The sequence below is a fragment of the Odontesthes bonariensis genome, chromosome 3 (assembly GCF_027942865.1).
Source record: "Odontesthes bonariensis isolate fOdoBon6 chromosome 3, fOdoBon6.hap1, whole genome shotgun sequence".
Lineage (NCBI taxonomy): Eukaryota > Metazoa > Chordata > Actinopteri > Atheriniformes > Atherinopsidae > Odontesthes > Odontesthes bonariensis.
In genome coordinates, this window is record NC_134508.1 from 4717729 (window position 1) to 4736565 (window position 18837).

Consider the following 18837-nt stretch of genomic DNA (forward strand, 5'->3'; position numbering starts at 1 on the left):
TCAGTGCTACTAAAGCTAGCCGCAGTGAGTAACGCACTTCCGGTTATTTTCACAAAATAAAATACCCGTTGCCTTTTATCATAGGGAAAGCCATTACGACACTATTGGTGCTTTTGTTTTGAAAACAGGAAGTGAACCTACCCTTGTTGTAGCTAGCTTGAAATTTCCGTTTTGACAGGAAATGACGATCGGTGACGTCACGTTACGTTGCATCTTGGGTAGTTTGAGTATGAGTAGTAACCTCATGATGCATATCCAACATTTCGGAGAATCTAGTATGCATCCGGGAACTTCTCGCTTACTCAAACTCGCATACTAACTCAGAAAGTTAGTAGGAGTAGTAAGAGTAGTAGGAGTAGTAGGAGAAGAATGCGGTTTGGAACACAGCCACTGTCTGTAAAACCAGATAAATATGCCATGGAAGAACAGCCCGAGCGCCGTTTGTCTTTCTGCTCACAGGTGTCGACTCAAGCTGAATCGCCCAAATTAACCTTCTGAGGCTGAAATTCTGAGTTCAGCTGGAATGTCAGGTGCTGTCGTCCAGCGGTGACGCTGACAGTCCAACTCGCATTAGCCTTAAAGGAGGAGCCCAACATTTTGGAGAGGAATGCTGAGCAGATTTTTCTTCTTTTTAAAAAAACTGTCAAACAAGGTTGAAAAGAAACGATTCGCAGTTTCTGACCTGAAGTAAAAGTTTCCTCTAAATGTTCAGATTAGGGCTGGGTGATTTAACTCGTTATTATCGTGTTAACGCGTTAATTATTTAACGCCGATAAATATTTTATTGCGCATTAACGCATGTTTTTTTTTTTTTTTTTTTTTGAAAAAAAAAATTGTAGGGTCTTTTGTTCCTTTAATGGATAGGGAAGTTCAGAGAGACAGGAAGCAGGGGGCAGAGAGAGGGGGAACAACATGCAGCAAAGAGTCGACAGAACCAAAGTCATCTGTAGTCATTCACTGCCAAGTTGAATTGTCTTCTCAGAAAGATGCTGATGTTAAAAATGTGTTTGCATAACAAATGTTATGGCACTTTCATTCATATGGCAGCACATTTAAAATAAAGCTAAATGCTAAAAGCTATACACTACTTTTGGATTCATTTTTGGATTCTGCGTACAAATGAGATTAATCGTGATTAAACAGGGAAATCATGTGATTAATTAGATTAAACATTTTAATCGTTGCCCAGCCCTAATTCAGATTTAAACTCGTTCATGTGCAGATATTCAAATATGCTGTTTTATACACAGAAAGTTTCCTTTTCTCAGAGGATAAAATGCAAAGCATTGGAGCTTCAGAGGTGAAGTTGCTTTCAGGTTAGACCCACATAGGAATATTTCACGGCCTTTAGCCGACTCATTGTTTAAAGATGAATTCAATAAAGGTGGACACGCTTTGCTCAGAATGCTACAGCGATACAGAATAACAGCTCCTTTTCCGACATGCATGTACAGCGCTGTTCACAGCAGCTGGTTTCCTGTGACGGAGCACACAGGAGCTGACCTAAGTGCTCACACTTCCACACAGTATATATGTTGTTATTCTGCAGTCGGTTGGTTCTGATTGATCTTTTAGGAGCAGTTTCAGAGTCACATGTTGGGCCAGGTTGGTGAAACATCACAGTTAACGGGCTCTGAAGTCACACGGTTAAGTTTTTAGATGCTAACCTCCACAAGCTGTTTCTTATATGGCCGACTTCTCCGGAAGTTTTTGAAGCCAGTTTCATGTTGTGGCTCCTGGCCAACATTGAGCTGCCGATGCTGCATTTAACGACAAATGGGAAATTGGATTTTCAGACTTCTGACTGGTAATACAATCAAACACCAAGCAGAATTTTAATGTCCAGCTACTGGTTTTCTAATTGAAGGGAACTTTATAACTGCTGATGTGAGTTGGCTGATAGTAGTAAAACAGAAAAGTGGAGTTAAAACTTCCAACGGTTCTAATTGGCTTTAAATAACATTTATCCTTTTATTACTTTGGTATATTATATGTAGGTTTAGGGGCTTAAATAACCGCGTAAACACCTGAGTACTCAGCCGTGGCCTCGGTTTAACCGGAGCTGTTCTCACTCTGCCTGCAGGACTCGTTCCAGGGATGCCACCACGTCCTCAGGTCTGAACAGCAGTCAGCTCAGTGAGTAAAATGTTTTCCTAACCTTTGAGATGTAGAACTGAAACCAAATGTTCCCCATGCAGAAGCATCACTGTGAGGTTGTCAGACGCAGGTTTGCTGCAACAGGAATCAAGAGAAGCTGGATGCTATGTGGCTCTGTGGGGTTGGGATGTTGGGATGTTGGGATGCTGGGATGCTGGGATGCTGGGATGTTGGGATGCTGGGATGTTGGGATGTTGGGATGTTGGGATGCTGGGATGTTGGGGTGTTGGGATGTTGAGATGCTGGGATGTTGGGATGCTGGGATGTTGGGATGTTGGGATGTTGGGATGTTGAGATGCTGGGATGTTGAGATGCTGGGATGTTGGGATGCTGGGATGTTGAGATGCTGGGATGTTGGGATGCTGGGATGTTGGGATGCTGATGCTGGGATGTTGGGATGCTGGGATGTTGGGATGTTGGGATTTTGGGATGCTGGGATGTTGGGATGTTGGGATGCTGGGATGTTGGGATGTTGGGATGCTGGGATGCTGGGATGTTGGGATGTTGAGATGTTGGGATGTTGGGATGTTGAGATGTTGAGATGTTGGGATGCTGGGATGTTGGGATGCTGGGATGCTGGCGGGGATGTTGGGATGTTGGGATGCTGGGATGCTGGGATGTTGGGATGTTGGGATGTTGAGATGTTGGGATGTTGGGATGCTGGGATGCTGAGATGTTGGGATGTTGGGATGCTGGGATGTTGGGATGCTGGGATGTTGGGATGCTGGGATGTTGGGATACTGGGATGTTGGGATGCTGGGATGTTGGGATGCTGGCGGGGATGTTGGGATGTTGGGATGCTGGGATGTTGGGATGTTGGGATGCTGGGATGTTGGGATGTTGGGATGTTGAGATGTTGGGATGCTGGGATGTTGGGATGTTGGGATGTTGAGATGTTGGGATGTTGGGATGCTGGCGGGGATGTTGGGATGTTGGGATGTTGGGATGTTGGGATGTTGGGATGCTGGGATGTTGGGATGCTGGGATGTTGGGATTTTGGGATGCTGGGATTTTGGGATGTTGGGATGCTGGGATGTTGGGATGTTGGGATGTTGGGATGTTGGGATGCTGGGATGTTGGGATGCTGGGATGTTGGGATGCTGGGATGTTGGGATTTTGGGATGCTGGGATGTTGGGATGTTGGGATGTTGGGATGCTAGGATGTTGGGATGTTGAGATGTTGGGATGCTGGGATGTTGGGATGCTGGGATGTTGGGATGTTGAGATGTCGGGATGTTGGGATGTTGGGATGTTGGGATGTTGAGATGTTGGGATGCTGGGATGTTGAGATGTCGGGATGTTGGGATGTTGGGATGCTGGGATGTTGGGATGCTGGGATGTTGGGATGCTGATGCTGGGATGTTGGGATGCTGGGATGTTGGGATGCTGATGCTGGGATGTTGGGATGTTGGGATGTTGGGATGCTGGGATGCTGGGATGTTGGGATGCTGATGCTGGGATGTTGGGATGTTGGGATGTTGGGATGCTGGGATGCTGGGATGTTGGGATGCTGGGATGTTGGGATGCTGATGCTGGGATGTTGGGATGTTGGGATGTTGGGATGCTGGGATGCTGGGATGTTGGGATGCTGGGATGTTGGGATGCTGGGATGTTGGGATGTTGGGATGTTGAGATGTTGGGATGCTGGGATGTTGGGATGCTGGGATGCTGGCGGGGATGTTGGGATGTTGGGATGTTGGGATGCTGGGATGTTGGGATGTTGGGATGTTGAGATGTTGGGATGTTGGGATGCTGGGATGCTGGGATGTTGGGATGTTGGGATGTTGAGATGTTGGGATGTTGGGATGCTGGGATGTTGGGATGCTGGGATGTTGGGATGCTGGGATGTTGGGATACTGGGATGTTGGGATGCTGGGATGTTGGGATGCTGGCGGGGATGTTGGGATGTTGGGATGCTGGGATGTTGGGATGCTGGGATGTTGGGATGTTGGGATGTTGAGATGTTGGGATGCTGGGATGTTGGGATGTTGGGATGTTGAGATGTTGGGATGTTGGGATGCTGGCGGGGATGTTGGGATGTTGGGATGTTGGGATGTTGGGATGCTGGGATGCTGGGATGTTGGGATGCTGGGATGTTGGGATGCTGGGATGTTGGGATTTTGGGATGCTGGGATTTTGGGATGTTGGGATGCTGGGATGTTGGGATGTTGGGATGTTGGGATGCTGGGATGTTGGGATGCTGGGATGTTGGGATGCTGGGATGTTGGGATTTTGGGATGCTGGGATGTTGGGATGTTGGGATGTTGGGATGTTGAGATGCTAGGATGTTGGGATGCTTGGATGTTGGGATGTTGGGATGTTGGGATGCTGGGATGTTGGGATGTTGAGATGTCGGGATGTAGAGATGTTGGGATGCTGGGATGTTGAGATGTCGGGATGTTGGGATGTTGGGATGCTGGGATGTTGGGATGTTGGGATGCTGGGATGTTGGGATGCTGGGATGTTGGGATGCTGATGCTGGGATGTTGGGATGCTGGGATGTTGGGATGTTGGGATGTTGGGATGCTGGGATGCTGGGATGTTGGGATGCTGGGATGCTGGGATGTTGGGATGTTGGGATGCTGGGATGTTGGGATGTTGGGATACTGGGATGTTGGGATGCTGGAATGTTGGGATGTTGGGATGTTGGGATGTTGGGATGCTGGGATGTTGGGATGTTGGGATACTGGGATGTTGGGATGCTGGAATGTTGGGATGTTGGGATGTTGGGATGTTGGGATGCTGGGATGTTGGGATGCTTGGATGTTGGGATGTTGGGATGTTGGGATGCTTGGATGTTGGGATGTTGGGATGCTGGGATGTTGGGATGCTGGGATGTTGGGATGTTGGGATGCTGGGATGTTGGGATGTTGGGATGCTGGGATGTTGGGATGTTGGGATACTGGGATGTTGGGATGCTGGAATGTTGGGATGTTGGGATGTTGGGATGTTGGGATGCTGGGATGTTGGGATGCTTGGATGTTGGGATGTTGGGATGCTGGGATGTTGGGATGTTCGGATGTTGGGATGCTGGAATGTTGGGATGTTGGGATGTTGGGATGCTTGGATGTTGGGATGTTGGGATGCTGGGATGCTGGGATGTTGGGATGTTGGGATGCTGGGATGCTTGGATGTTGGGATGCTTGGATGTTGGGATGCTGGGATGTTGGGATGCTGGAATGTTGGGATGCTTGGATGTTGGGATGCTGGGATGCTGGGATGTTGGGATGTTGGGATGCTTGGATGTTGGGATGTTGGGATGCTTGGATGTTGGGATGTTGGGATGCTTGGATGCTGGGATGTTGGGATGTTGGGATGTTGGGATGCTTGGATGTTGGGATGTTGGGATGTTGGGATGCTTGGATGCTGGGATGTTGGGATGTTGGGATGCTGGGATGTTGGGATGCTTGGATGTTGGGATGTTGGGATGCTTGGATGTTGGGATGTTGGGATGCTGGGATGTTGGGATGCTGGGATGTTGGGATGTTTGGATGCTGGGATGTTGGGATGTTGGGATGTTGGGATGCTTGGATGTTGGGATGCTTGGATGTTGGGATGCTGGGATGTTGGGATGCTGGGATGTTGGGATGCTGGGATGTTGGGATGTTGGGATGCTGGTATGTTGGGATGCTGGGATGTTGGGATGTTGGGATGTTGGGATGTTGGGATGCTGGGATGTTGGGATGTTGGGATGCTGGGATGTTGGGATGTTGGGATGCTGGGATGTTGGGCAGCATCTGCAGTTATGGTGCCTGAAATCTGTTTCTGTTACAGAATATCTGAATACTTACAGAAGATCTGAATAGTCATTACTGTCTGCTTTCCTTGCTTGTGACAGATTTGTAGAAATAAGCAGTGATGTGGCCAAAGGACATGAGAATATATTGATGACCCTGTTCCCAGAACATGATTTTAATGTTTAAACTTTATGTTCAACATTTGTTCATCTTTGGTGAAAGATGCTTTAATAGACTTTCATTTGTAGAAGCTATTCAGCATCATTAAATACCACAAACTAGGGCTGGGCAACGATTAAAATGTTTAATCTAATTAATCACGTGATTTCCCTGATTTATCACGATTAATCGCATTTTTACGCAAAATCCAAAAATGAATCCAAAAGTAGGGTATAGCTTTTAGCATTTAGTTTTATTTTAAATGTGCTGCCATATGAATGAAAGCGCCATAACATTTGTTGTGCAAACACACTTTTAACATCAGCATCTTTCTGTAGTTTTTATGTAGAAGCCTCGCTCCACTGTCTGTTTCCTTGAATGACTTGCTGCTATCAGTTGTGTGTTTTGCCTTTAAGTGATATTTTAGACTGGAACTACTACGCTGAGAAGACAATTCAACTTGGCAGAGTTTAGAGATGACTTTGGTTCTGTCCACTCCGCCGTCTGGAAGAACTTTAAAATGAAATGGCCGAGTAAAAGTTCCGTACCCTTCGCCATGTTTGGTGGATCCGCCGATTACTTTCTTTTCCCGGTTCCGCAGCAGACAGCAACAGACTTTTACAAAATAAAAGCCTGTGAGCAACAGACTTTTACAATAATAAAATAAATAATAAAACAGGGGTGGTCCATGGCGTACTGGGTTGAACAGGCAAAAAGCAGCTGTCCCCGGTTCGAGTCCCGCATCGGACGGCCCTGTGCTGCGTGTTGTTCCCCCTCTCTCTGCCCCCTGCTTCCTGTCTCTCTGAACTCTCCTATCCATTAAAGGCACAAAGGCCCCACATTGTTTTTTACAAATGTTTAGAAAAAACAGCGTTAATGCGTGATAAAATATTTATTGGCGTTAAATAATTAACGAGTTAACACGATAATAACGAGTTAGCTCGCCCAGTTTTACTTTGTTTCGGAGGGACTATAAACTGAATGAATTTGATTTATTTTCAAACAGAGGTTTGCATAACAAGGTTAACATAAAACGCGGATGAGCCGGATGACAAGAACTGAACTGTGAAAACAAAACATGATCACGACTAGGACTATATAAAAAAAAGACGTGGTGTGGCGTGGCATGAAAAGTAAATGGTGAAGGTGCAAGGATCTCACCCGGACTGTGAGAAAACAGGGAGCCTAAAAACTGTGGGGACTGATGAGTGAATGAGTGCAGCTGATGAGAACTTACAGGTGAAGTGAATGAACTAATGACCTGATCATGGGGACTGAGGAAAGAGAAACTGTGGGGAAAACAATGGCAAAACTAAAACTAAACATGAGCTAGAAAACTAAAGATTAAACACCAAAGCATAAGAAACTAAAACATGATAAAACTCAAAACTAAAAACATGGCGCAAAACCCCATGTTCATGACAGAGAACCTTCCCCCCCCCAAGGGTTGGATTCCAGACAACCCAAAATGTGGGTGGGAGGGAAGGGCTTGAAACCGGAGGCGGTCTAGCGGATGGCCAGACTTCCGGCGACGGGATTGCTCCCCCTTCAAGGGATGGATGGGAGGGGCTTGAAGCTGTGGTTCTATGGGCTCTAGCTCTCTGGGCTCTGGTGCTAGCTTTAGCTCTCTGGGCTCTGGTACTACCTTTAGCTCTCTGGGCTCTGGTGCTAGCTTTAGCTCTCTGGGCTCTGGTACTAGCTTTAGCTCTCTGGGCTCTGGTACTAGCTCTAGCTCTCTGGGCTTTGGCACTAGCTCTGGCTCTCTGGGCTCTGTGGGGAACTAAGAACTAAAAACATGGCGCAAAACCCCTTGTTCGTGACCAGAAGGAAAAAACAACAACAGATGTGGTGGACATCCATAGGAGGAAACAACAACAACAACAGATGTGGAGGACATCCACAGGAGGAAACAACAACAACAACAGATGTGGTGGACATCCACAGGAGGAAACAACAACAACAACAACAGATGTGGTGGACATCCACAGGAGGAAACAACAACAACAACAGATGTGGTGGACATCCACAGGAGGAAACAACAACAACAACAACAACAGATGTGGAGGACATCCATAGGAGGAAACAACAACAACAACAGATGTGGTGGACATCCACAGGAGGAAACAACAACAACAACAACAGATGTGGTGGACATCCACAGGAGGAAACAACAACAACAACAGATGTGGTGGACATCCACAGGAGGAAACAACAACAACAACAGATGTGGAGGACATCCACAGGAGGAAACAACAACAACAACAGATGTGGTGGACATCCACAGGAGGAAACAACAACAACAACAGATGTGGTGGACATCCACAGGAGGAAACAACAACAACAACAGATGTGGAGGACATCCACAGGAGGAAACAACAACAACAACAGATGTGGAGGACATCCACAGGAGGAAACAACAACAACAACAGATGTGGTGGACATCCACAGGAGGAAACAACAACCACAACAACAACAGATGTGGTGGACATCCACAGGAGGAAAATGTAGAGAGCTCTCCTACAGGAATAACTTATATCTGGGAATATCTGGGATATTGTATCGTATCTTGGAAGAAGTCCATCCCTCACTTACGTTGTTTGTCGTCTCCGACTAGATAAGAACCAAAAACCAAAAACAACAATGGAAGCCAACTCTGCCACCAGAATCCCTTTCAGTAAACACAGGTCCAAAGTTAGTGGACTATCATCCTATGAAGTATCTGTGGGTGCTTTGAGTGGAGCGTGTTTCTGCTGCTCTGCGTAGGTTCAGCGCCACACGAGTCCATCACGAGTCCATCACGAGTCCATCACGAGTCCATCACGAGTCCACAACCAAACACACTCAAAGGAACAACTTGTTTTAGTTATTCTGGGGACAACAAAAGGTTTAGCTGCATCTTCTGACAAATTTTTAAAAAGAAAATACAAGAGAAGATCATTTTTTTGTTCTGTTTCGTCGGTCCCGATCTCCTCCTCCTCCTGTTCTTCCTCCTGCTTTCATCTCTCCATTCCAGCCGTTTTATTTATTTCCCGATCCTTTCCCTCTCTCCCGCTGCACCTTTTATCTCTCCTCCTCCTCCTCCTCCTCCCGCCTGCACCTCTCTCCATCCTTCGTCTCAGATCCACCTTCCTGTCGAGCTTTTCTTCTTCTCTCTCTGCTCAGATGCTAATTAGTGTGCGAACACCAGCCTCCATCAGCCCGTGTGTTCGCACGTAAAGCTGCAGAAATCAGATGGATTTGGGTCATCAGAGCTCACTCAGCCTCAGAAGTTCTTCTCATCCTGGATGCATTTTTAATACCTGAACTTTGTTTTGCCAGATTTCCACCCTCTTCAAACGCGTCTTTAACGCAGCTTCTGTGGATCTTCCCAGAAGTGTTTTCAGATCTGAGAAACCGATCCGAATGGGACTGAAACAGGACACATTTTGGGTTGAATTCTTCAGGAAGTGGGACAGATTCCAGATTACCAGAAGAAGAAGCGTCTGCCCCACTGAGGGTGTGTGGGCGCCATGCGGGCTGGGATCAGCCCCCCGTAGGGCAGGGTGGGACTTCAGGCTGATCAGCCGCGCTATGGAAACGAGACTTTTTCTTTCTGTCGTGTTCACCGTATTCCTGACATTTCATCCGTGCTTCATACCGCTGCTTCGGTTCTGAGACGGCCGGAGCAGAGGCTGCTGGGTCAATTATATGAGCTCATTTCCTGCGGCCGCCGCCGCCGCCGCCGCCGCCGCCGCGTCACCTCGGTGACCTTTCTGACCCTCGCAGACAAGTCTACAGCGCTGTGAGCGTCGGGCTCATCCAGTTCTTTCTGTGTATCAGGTGCGTCTCCATCCGCTCAGAGAAAAATCCTCCAGGAGGAAATAAAGGTTAAAGAATAAACAGATTTCTGAACTTTGCTGTGAAGAAGTCATCAAAGTAAACGCATGAATATCTCACTCATCAGTTCATCCGATGGCAGGACTCCACGTATTTATCTTTCTGTTGCTCATCTGGGTTCATTTCTCTGTCCCACCGTTGATCTTTTCTTGGTTTCTCCTCTTCCTTTCTTCTCCTGACGTCCGTCTCTTCCTCCTTCAGCATCCTCTCTCTGCTCTTATTCTTCACTTCCTCCACTTCAGCCCGGTCTAAAGTTCTGTTTGGGCGTCTGTTTCTGGACCTTTGGTTGGATGAAACAGCTTTTCCCCTCATCATGTCTGTGCTGCTGCATTCTCTTTTATGTGAACTGGTTCTGACGGGTTTTAACCGTCCAGTGGTTTAAAATAGAACAGGATCTGAGGTGTGTTTGGTTTAAAATAAAACAGGATCTGAGGTGTGTTTGGTTTAAAATAGAACAGGATCTGAGGTGTGTTTGGTTTAAAATAAAACAGGATCTGAGGTGTGTTTGGTTTAAAATAAAACAGGATCTGAGGTGTGTTTGATCCAGATTAACTCAAACAACAAAGAAGAACTTTTAAAGAAGAAAAGAGTTAAAGAAGTCGGTCAGAGACGGAGTCAGACTCCAAATGTCCAACAACCAATCAGGAGGTGGTTATTTTACACGTGTGGGTTTGGCTCGCAGCATCAGTTGCCATGGTGATTAGGGATGGGAATTGATAAGATTTTTACGATTCCAATTCCATTTTCTGCTTAACGATTCGGTTCTTTGTCGGTTCCCTTATCGATTCTCATTTGGAGAAAAAGGACAACAAACCGGTCGATTAGCATCAACTTTGTTTAGTTTAGAAGTAACATGAGTCATGACCTCACAAACCCAACAACGGTGAGGTCCACATTGGTCTATCCTGGCCTGGGTAATTGAACTCTTCCTGCTCTGGTGAAAGGAGAAGCTGGAGGTAGAGGTGAACTGGGGGTAGTACCACCAGCCTCTGGCTCTGAGCCAGAGGCTCTGTCTCTCATGATTTCATCTAAATGTAATGCCTGAGAAGGCTTTCATTTAACCTTAACCGTTACTAACAGCAGCTTTTACAACGAGGCAAATGCGCTAACATGATAGGCAGTGTTTGTTAGTTAGTTACCTGCAGTGTTAGCCGAGGACATGCAAACGTTGCTAACGTTGCTGGGTTCAGATTCACCGACGTTAATCATTCATTCATAGTTATTGCATGTTGGTAGTATTTCCTCCCTTTGGTGAAATATTCACTTTGCAAGTTGCCCTGTTGTCGTCTTTTTTAGGGATGTGCGGTTTGTACCGCTTGGGCGCCATGTTTACTGTTGGCTGCTGGCTGCACTGGACTCGCCACGCAACGTGCGTGGTGACTTTCTATCATTCACTGGAATGGATAAGGGAATCGTTTGCAAAATGGCCAAACGATTCCAAGGAATTGAAACACTGGGAACCGGTTCTCAAACAAGAACCGGTTCTCGATTCCCATCCCTAATGGTGATGCACCCTGGCCTGAAGTGAACCGGTTTGGTGACATGAACCTCTCAGAGACACTACGCCTGCCTGTTGCGCAGCTGGTTGCTTCGGTTGGATCCGGAGCTCCGGAGCTGATGTTCGACCGGCTGTGGTCGGCTCTGAGCGATCCAACAGAAACCCTTCTGGAGCTCCAGATACCCGGTCGGGTTCAGCGCAGCTTCAGAAGGTGAAAGCTGGACCCCAGCGTGCAGCCGGCAGCAGCAGGAAGGGCAGCTCTCTGTCTCTGACGGGCTCGGTGAGTAAACCTCGTCCTGGCTGCCTTGTTGTCTTGTTGCTGTCGGCGGTGCTCAGACTCACGTTCGGGATGTTTCCTGCTCTGAGTCCGGCTGCTTTGCTACGTCTGTGTTGCAGTAACGAGGAGAATCTGACTGATGCTCCGGGGTTGGCCGTCGTGTCACATGTGCAGGACTTAGGGTTAGCTTAAGATGAACGCCTCCCATCATCTTCAGTGAAAGCTGAGGATCTCTAGCCCAGCAAGCCAGACCCGTACAGCAAAAAGCTGTACAGGGGTCTAGTGACGCTGGATAGCAGTGTGGGCGGGATAAACGGCTGTCTGTCAAGTTGCCTCTGCACTCAACGCCACGCAATAGGATGGCGCAACAACCAATCAGAGCGATGAAGAAGGATTACGTAGCCAGCGTGACCCATGTGGAGACCCATGCGTCGTCCCAGCAACGGAGAAAACTGGTAAATTAAACTTTTACCGTACCCGGTGGGCAAAACTCAGAAAACGTCCTTTTTTTTCAAGAAAAACTTAAGTGCAGTTCTCTCTGGAACTACACACTGAAACGTCGCACCTCTGTCGTCACCAGGTAGCCCGGCCTCCGACCCCGCTCCTCACGATTTGATTGGCCCGATTAAGTTTCGATTTTCAGCCTCGCAAAACGACCACAAGTGACTAGACTCACCCGGGAGCAAATTCAATTTGCGGTCGCTAGGGGCGTCTAGATTTCTAGGCTAGAGGATCTCGCTTCTTGATCCCTTTTTATTCTGTGCTTGTTGTTTTATTGCATATTGCATATTTATCGCATATTTTAGGGGGTTACCACTGATTAAAATGGCCTGGGTATGAAAGCAGGGATCATCCTCCATCTGTCAGTGAGGGGCAGGTTTCCTGATTTATTGCACCTCTATGCCAGTCGATGTGTGATGGATGTAAATTTAACTGAAACTCCTGGAAGATGCAGTGAACTGTGAAGCTTCAGCTGTCAGAGAGACAAAGACACAGATCCCTCCGTCTCTGTTCTGATGTCTGAGGAGTGATGGAGAAGCATGTCGTCCTCCTCAGAAATGTCTGGTGCTGGTTCCCTCCATCCAGCTGCCGCCCCGTCTCAGAGCTCAGAGCTGCAGCTGGCGTCAGACTGTTTCTCTTTGAGGCCTGGATTCTTCCACCAGAGCCCAGATCCACAGAGTTAAAGCCTCACAGCCAGTGGGCACGTCGAGCGGAAACGCTCCGAGGGAAGAAACGTCCAGACAATCAGCTCACGTCTGATCTGCTCTGCCAGAGGTGGTGCTGCTGTTTCTGTATGAGTCAGCTCCTCTGAATGTTCTCCTCCTGTGAGGTTGGACCAGCACATAAGAACTGCCCTGCCTGTGGTTATTCTGACCCAAGAAAAGTGGAAATATGCGAATAGGAGCAGCTTTATTGCCGGGTAAATCAACACTTGGACTTTAGGAGCGTGAACAGAGCAGCTACGACCATCTGGGTGGAGCTGACGGTGCCGCGTCATCCAGCTGTGTTGCTGTAGTTCGATGTAGCTCGGACTGACACAACAGTTCAGGGTTGGCTAAAAGAAGAGATGTTTCTCAGTCTTTCTCAGGCTGGTCGCATGTCGCACATATTTCCTCAGGATTGGCTGTAAACTCCACATTCTGCCCCCTCCAGGTCAGCACCATGAAGCGGATGCTCTGCCACCACCGTGTTACAGATTCTTCATGTAACAGGAACGTCTCCTTATTCCTGCCTCTGACGGAACATCTGAACATACGGTGATGTAAACACTGTTGGCTGATCAGAACAGACCGAGCCCTCAGCTACAGATGAGAAGCATCGGATTTAAAACATGCCCCGTGATGAATGGGTGCGGCCCGTCGGGTTAATGGATCCTGTGTCAGGATCTCAGCTGGATAATAACGGCTGCTCTGCTTTGGTGGAGCCTCTAATTCAATAAAGAGTCCATTACTTCCTGCCCGTTAGTCCCAGAAGCTTTGACTGCCTGCCCCTGTTTCTGTCCGTCACATCTGCCTCCGGCTCCACGTGTTAAGTGTGAGAGCTCGTTAAGACCTGGTTACAGCTGAGAGAGTTAGTGTAGATGTCCGGGTTTAACTTAACCGCAGGAAGTCGCTTTGTGTGTGAAACCAAAAGGGAAAAGAACGGTTAAAAGGGCGATTCTGTGAGCTGGAAGGTGGGCAGCAAACGCTTGTTCAGCTCGTCCATCGACTGTTCCATTGATTGATAACTGGAGAAGAAATACTTTTAAAGTAATAACTGTTTTATAGAGAAAATGAATGTATGGAAGAGCTATATGGCTGATATATGTGCAATGTTGTGTATATTGCCTTGTGTATTTTGTATTGATATATGTTTGCTACTAGACACCTTAATTTCCTTCGGGATTAATAAATGATACTCTACTCTCTCTACTCTACTCTGAAAAGGACAGAAGCTTCCTTTGATTTCAGTTCTGGATAGAAAAAAAAAAATGCCAGGGCTGGCCAATACATATTTTATCGCGCATTAACGCAGGTTTCATTTTATTATAATTTTTTTTATTTAAATAAATAAATAAATACATTTTTTGGGGGGCTTTTGTGCCTCTAATGGAAAGCTCAGAGAGACAGGAAGCAGAGAGAGGGGGAACAACATGCAGCACAGGGCCAGCTGCAGCGAGGACTATAGCCTCCGTACATGGGGCGCCTGCTCAACCCACTACGTCATGGACCACCCCTGTTTTATTATTTATTTTATTATTGTAAAAAAAATTGTAAAAACTACATAAAGATGCTGATGTTAAAAGTGTGTTTGCACAACAAATGTTATGGCACTTTCATTCATATGGCAGCACATTTAAAATAAAACCAAATGCTAAAAGCTATACACTACTTTTGGATTCTGCGTCATGTGATTAATTAGATTAAACATTTTAATCATTGCCCAGGCCTAAAAAATACTTTAATAATCCAAAATGGTGCCATTTTAGGTTATTCTTTAAAAAGAGGGAAGTTCTGGTGACATTTCAGCAGAAATCAGCCACTGTTAGTCCAACACAATAAGCACAAGTTGCTTTTTGGAGAAAATACTGGACAGAAATGGAAAAAGTGTCTCTTTGAATTGTTTGTTTAATTTTTCCTATATAAATGAGTCGACTCCTTAAAGTCGAGCTCATGTATCCGCCCGATGCTCAGCAGCTTTCTTTGAGTTTGAAAATGTTCAAAAAGCAGCTTAAAATCTCCTAATGTGCCCAAGTAGCACATTCAGTTGAAGAATAGCTCAGTTTGGTAAAAAAAAAAAAGGAAAAAAGAAAACAGCAACATCTTTTATTGAAATATGATTTATCAGAAAGTTTCTGCAACACAGAGCCTCCTTTCGTGTGTTTTTCTTTCTCTTCGTGTTTCCTGGTGGGCTGCGGCCTCGTAAAGACGGTGAAATAGATGATATCCACACAGTCAGCGAAAGGTGGCAGAGTGGGAAATGAAGATCAGTTTGGTGTGTGGGTGTGTTGACAAATCTTTTATGGAATTAGATTTGTCTGACAGTGAGCAGGTTATGGAAGCTCGGGGAGAATTCATGTCACACTGGAGGAAACGATCTATGAAATGTTTGGAATTACACCCTGAAGAAGCCGTTGGTCACATGGAGAATGTAAGAGCTGTGATTGGTCAAAGAGCGAAACTGTGGAGCGAAATCATGAAAAAGAAAGAATACTTCTGAGGGTTTCACCGTCAGGATACCAAAAAGATCATCTGGTCCTTAAATCCGGCCTCAGATGACGTGACATCACACTGTCTCATTATTTATGAAACAGAAACTGAGACAAAACACTGAAGTTTAACACCTGCTGAGGAGCAGCTGGTGTTAAAATACTTCTTCTGTATTTGGAAAACATCTCCTAAATACAGAAGAAGGACAAAAGATGAAAGCTTCAACCTAAAGGCGTTCCACAAACATGGAAATATGTAAGAATCCCTGATAAACCCCGATGAAACCCAGATGGAACCCATTTGAAACCCAAATTTGACATTTTGTAAATCCCTTTGAGTTCTATTGAAGACTGGATGTTCGTTGATATTACTCCGCCACCAAGTGGTGTGGAGTATAGCAAGTCAGATTCAACTGCTGAGCGGAAGTTTATCCACGGCTGTGAGGTGGCTAAGAAAATAGTTCCAGCATGAAGGAGCTGCCAAATAAAACACGACAGAAGCAACTTTTCGCAACGAAATTTGATATGGATTACCAGTGCACACCAGTAACCACTCCGGTGAGTTGATGATTTTGAAAACGGACGTTTATGGTGCTTTTACGGACCTTTTTGGACATGCACTGTACTTACCATTCTGAAGCAGGTTGAGATGAATCAAAATTAGGCAAATACCGGAGACAGCAGTAAACATCAAAAAAGCGATGAGGGGGGTTCTAAAACATTGCAGACGACTCAGAAAAGAGGCTTAATGTTGAAAATACCGCAGTTCCCCTTTAACAACAGTTTAACATGCTGCTGCAGCTCATCCAAAAACAAACTAACTAAACATACAATAGAGTTAATCTCTTTAATCTGTTGTGACTGAGAAATGTGAGGATGTTGGAGTCAACAGAGCATGAAAGTGTTCATCGGTCTGAGCCACAGAAGGAAGGTTTCCCTTCTGCCATCAACACCAAACCCCCCCTCCCCTCTCATTGGGACCCTGCAGATTTGCTCTGTTTCCTCAGATTAAAGTTTTCAGTCGGCTGTGGTTACAGCAGAGGGACGAACCCTGAACAGTGTTTCCAGAGCAACAGCTGTGTGGGGGAGCCGGCCTCCACCGACACACTGAAAGCAGGCCGGACCGTTCCCTTTAAACAGCTGCAGTCTGAGATCTGTTCACCTTCACTTTAAGATAAATACGGATATTCCACCTCAGTAAAAGTCAGAGAAACCTCTTTGAATGCATTCAGCAGCGTGTGACACAGCGAGGACACGTCTGACGCTTTGCTGGACATAAAAAGGAAACCAGCTCCAGGTTTCTCACTGTTCTGCAGCCGTCGGTGCCAGGTGGGACTCTGAGCCGTTTGTGCTTCAGGTGACGAACATTTCAGATCCTCTCCGGCTGGCAGAGTGACATCTGAATGCAGCCTGAGCTCAGACTGCTGTCTGTTGGACTGATACAAAGGAAGAAGTCTGAATCTTTCAAAGCTTTCCGTGTCTCTGCATCTTTCTCTGTAAAACAGTGAAGGACAGAGATGAACTACAGAAGGACGCCAGCAGCCAGCCTCAGCCGCTGTGCTCTGACCAGACTGAACGTGTTTAAAGCAAACATTAAACTTTAATCAGAAGCAGAGAAGCTGAGCCTGAGCTCCCTGCTGGGCGGCTCATTCACCTCAGATTCCATCCCTGCTCCTGCCGGCATGTTTAATCAGTTTATTTACTCAGGAATCAGTAAAGTGTTATAAATACAAACGATTTTTACCTTCTTTAAATATCCAAGTCGAGCTGTAACTACGGTTGCTATGGTTACTGAGCTGTAATGATTAATGAACTCTGTAGGACATTCATATGAAAGGAGCTTTGATAGTTCTAATGCATGAAGCATAAACGATTGGTTTTCTGTTTGGTTTTGTTTGTTTCATGTAAAGAAAATGCATAAAAATGCACAAAAAAGCATAAAAATGCAAAGAAAATGCATAAAATGGAAAAGAAATGCATGAAAATGCAATAAAAATGCAATAAAAATTAATAAAAATGGGGGAAAATGCATAAAAATGCAAAAGAATGCATAAAAAGGGGAAAGAATGCTTAAAAATGCAAAAACAATATAAAAATATATAAAAATGCAACAAAAATGCAAAAAAATGCATAAAAATGCTAGCCTGGCTGACGCGTCCACAATCTCGATGAGATGGTGGTCTGGGAACTAGGTGTGCGTTTTCTCGTATTTGAGGCGTGGTTTACGAATGCCTAGAGCCGTTTATTGGGCGCTACGAATGTCTATCAAATGGCGTCAGGTTCTTCCCATGCTGCTTTGCGCACGATTCATTGCCAATTGTATCACTTATATCAGATGACGACAGAAATTCGACGAGGAAGAAGGAAAAAAAGTAAAATAAAAGTAAACTTGCGCTCTAAGCTACTTAAATTTAACAAAGTAGGCCTATATGCTATATTCTACATGAATTTTTATGTTGTAGAGTTGAGAATTTATTTTAATAATGGAGAAGTTGAGCAGCCTTGCTTTGTTGTCTACAGTAGTAGATCAACCCTCATCTTACTTTGAAGCTCCCAGATAAAGGAAGTGACGTCGACGCAGCTTTAGCAGCAGAGAAGCTATCAGGCTTGTGTTGATAATAATAAACTCCTGGACTATTTTCAAACTTCCAAATGCATCGTTTTGTGAGTACAGACCATATTTGTACTACTGTAAAAGTTTGGTGTCATGGCATGTGATTTTAGTGTGGTAATTTTGGAGATACGGACCAGGATCCATTAACCCTTGTATGAAGCTATTCGGGATAACTCAGTAACTCAGCTGATGTTCAGCCAATATCGGAAAAACTTCGGGTGGGCTACTTGGCTGGATGTCACGGTTCAAATGACCCCAGGGTGAATCTACTCCGAAACACTTTCTAAGGCTGCATTGAACGGTAACGTTGTGTCCGCTGTCATGTTGAATTAACACTCTACAAGCTTCGGTGTAGCGCATAGATGTCGTCATCGTCTTGCTGTGCCCCCCCCCCCCCCCCCCCCCGTTCTGTGATTGGTTCCCAAACTCTGGCAAAAATAAGGGCGGTGGTTTCCAGGCTGACTTTGCAGTGAGAATGAAATCGAGCGCAAAGCAGCATGGGAATTCCCAGGCTATAAAAATGCATAAAATAACAAACAAAATGCAAAAAAAATAAAATAAATAAATGCAATAAAGATGTAAAAAAATGCATAAAAAAAGAAAAATGTATAGAAATGCAAAAAATGCATAAAAATGCATAAAAATTTAAAAGAAATATGCATAGAAATGCAAAAAAAAAGCATAAAAATGCAAAAAATGCATAAAAATGCATAAACACGCAAACAGCTGAGAGGAGTCTCACCTACAGCCGTCCCAGCAAACTGAAGCTGCTCAGCACGGAGCCGTCGGAAGACCGCTTAAAAACTACTTGTCTCATCTGTATCAGACAGC

The 18837-nt window shown here is 45.7% G+C and overlaps 1 protein-coding gene across 1 annotated transcript in view; it reads left to right on the top strand.

Moving 5' to 3' along the window:
- The window catches only part of LOC142376662 (poly(rC)-binding protein 4-like), a 150665-nt gene that overhangs the window by 46175 nt on the left and 85653 nt on the right, over positions 1-18837 (top strand). The window contains exon 2 of the mRNA XM_075460113.1: positions 2084-2136. The gene's annotated coding sequence lies outside the window, so the exon portion shown is untranslated. The remainder of the gene's footprint in view (positions 1-2083; positions 2137-18837) is intronic.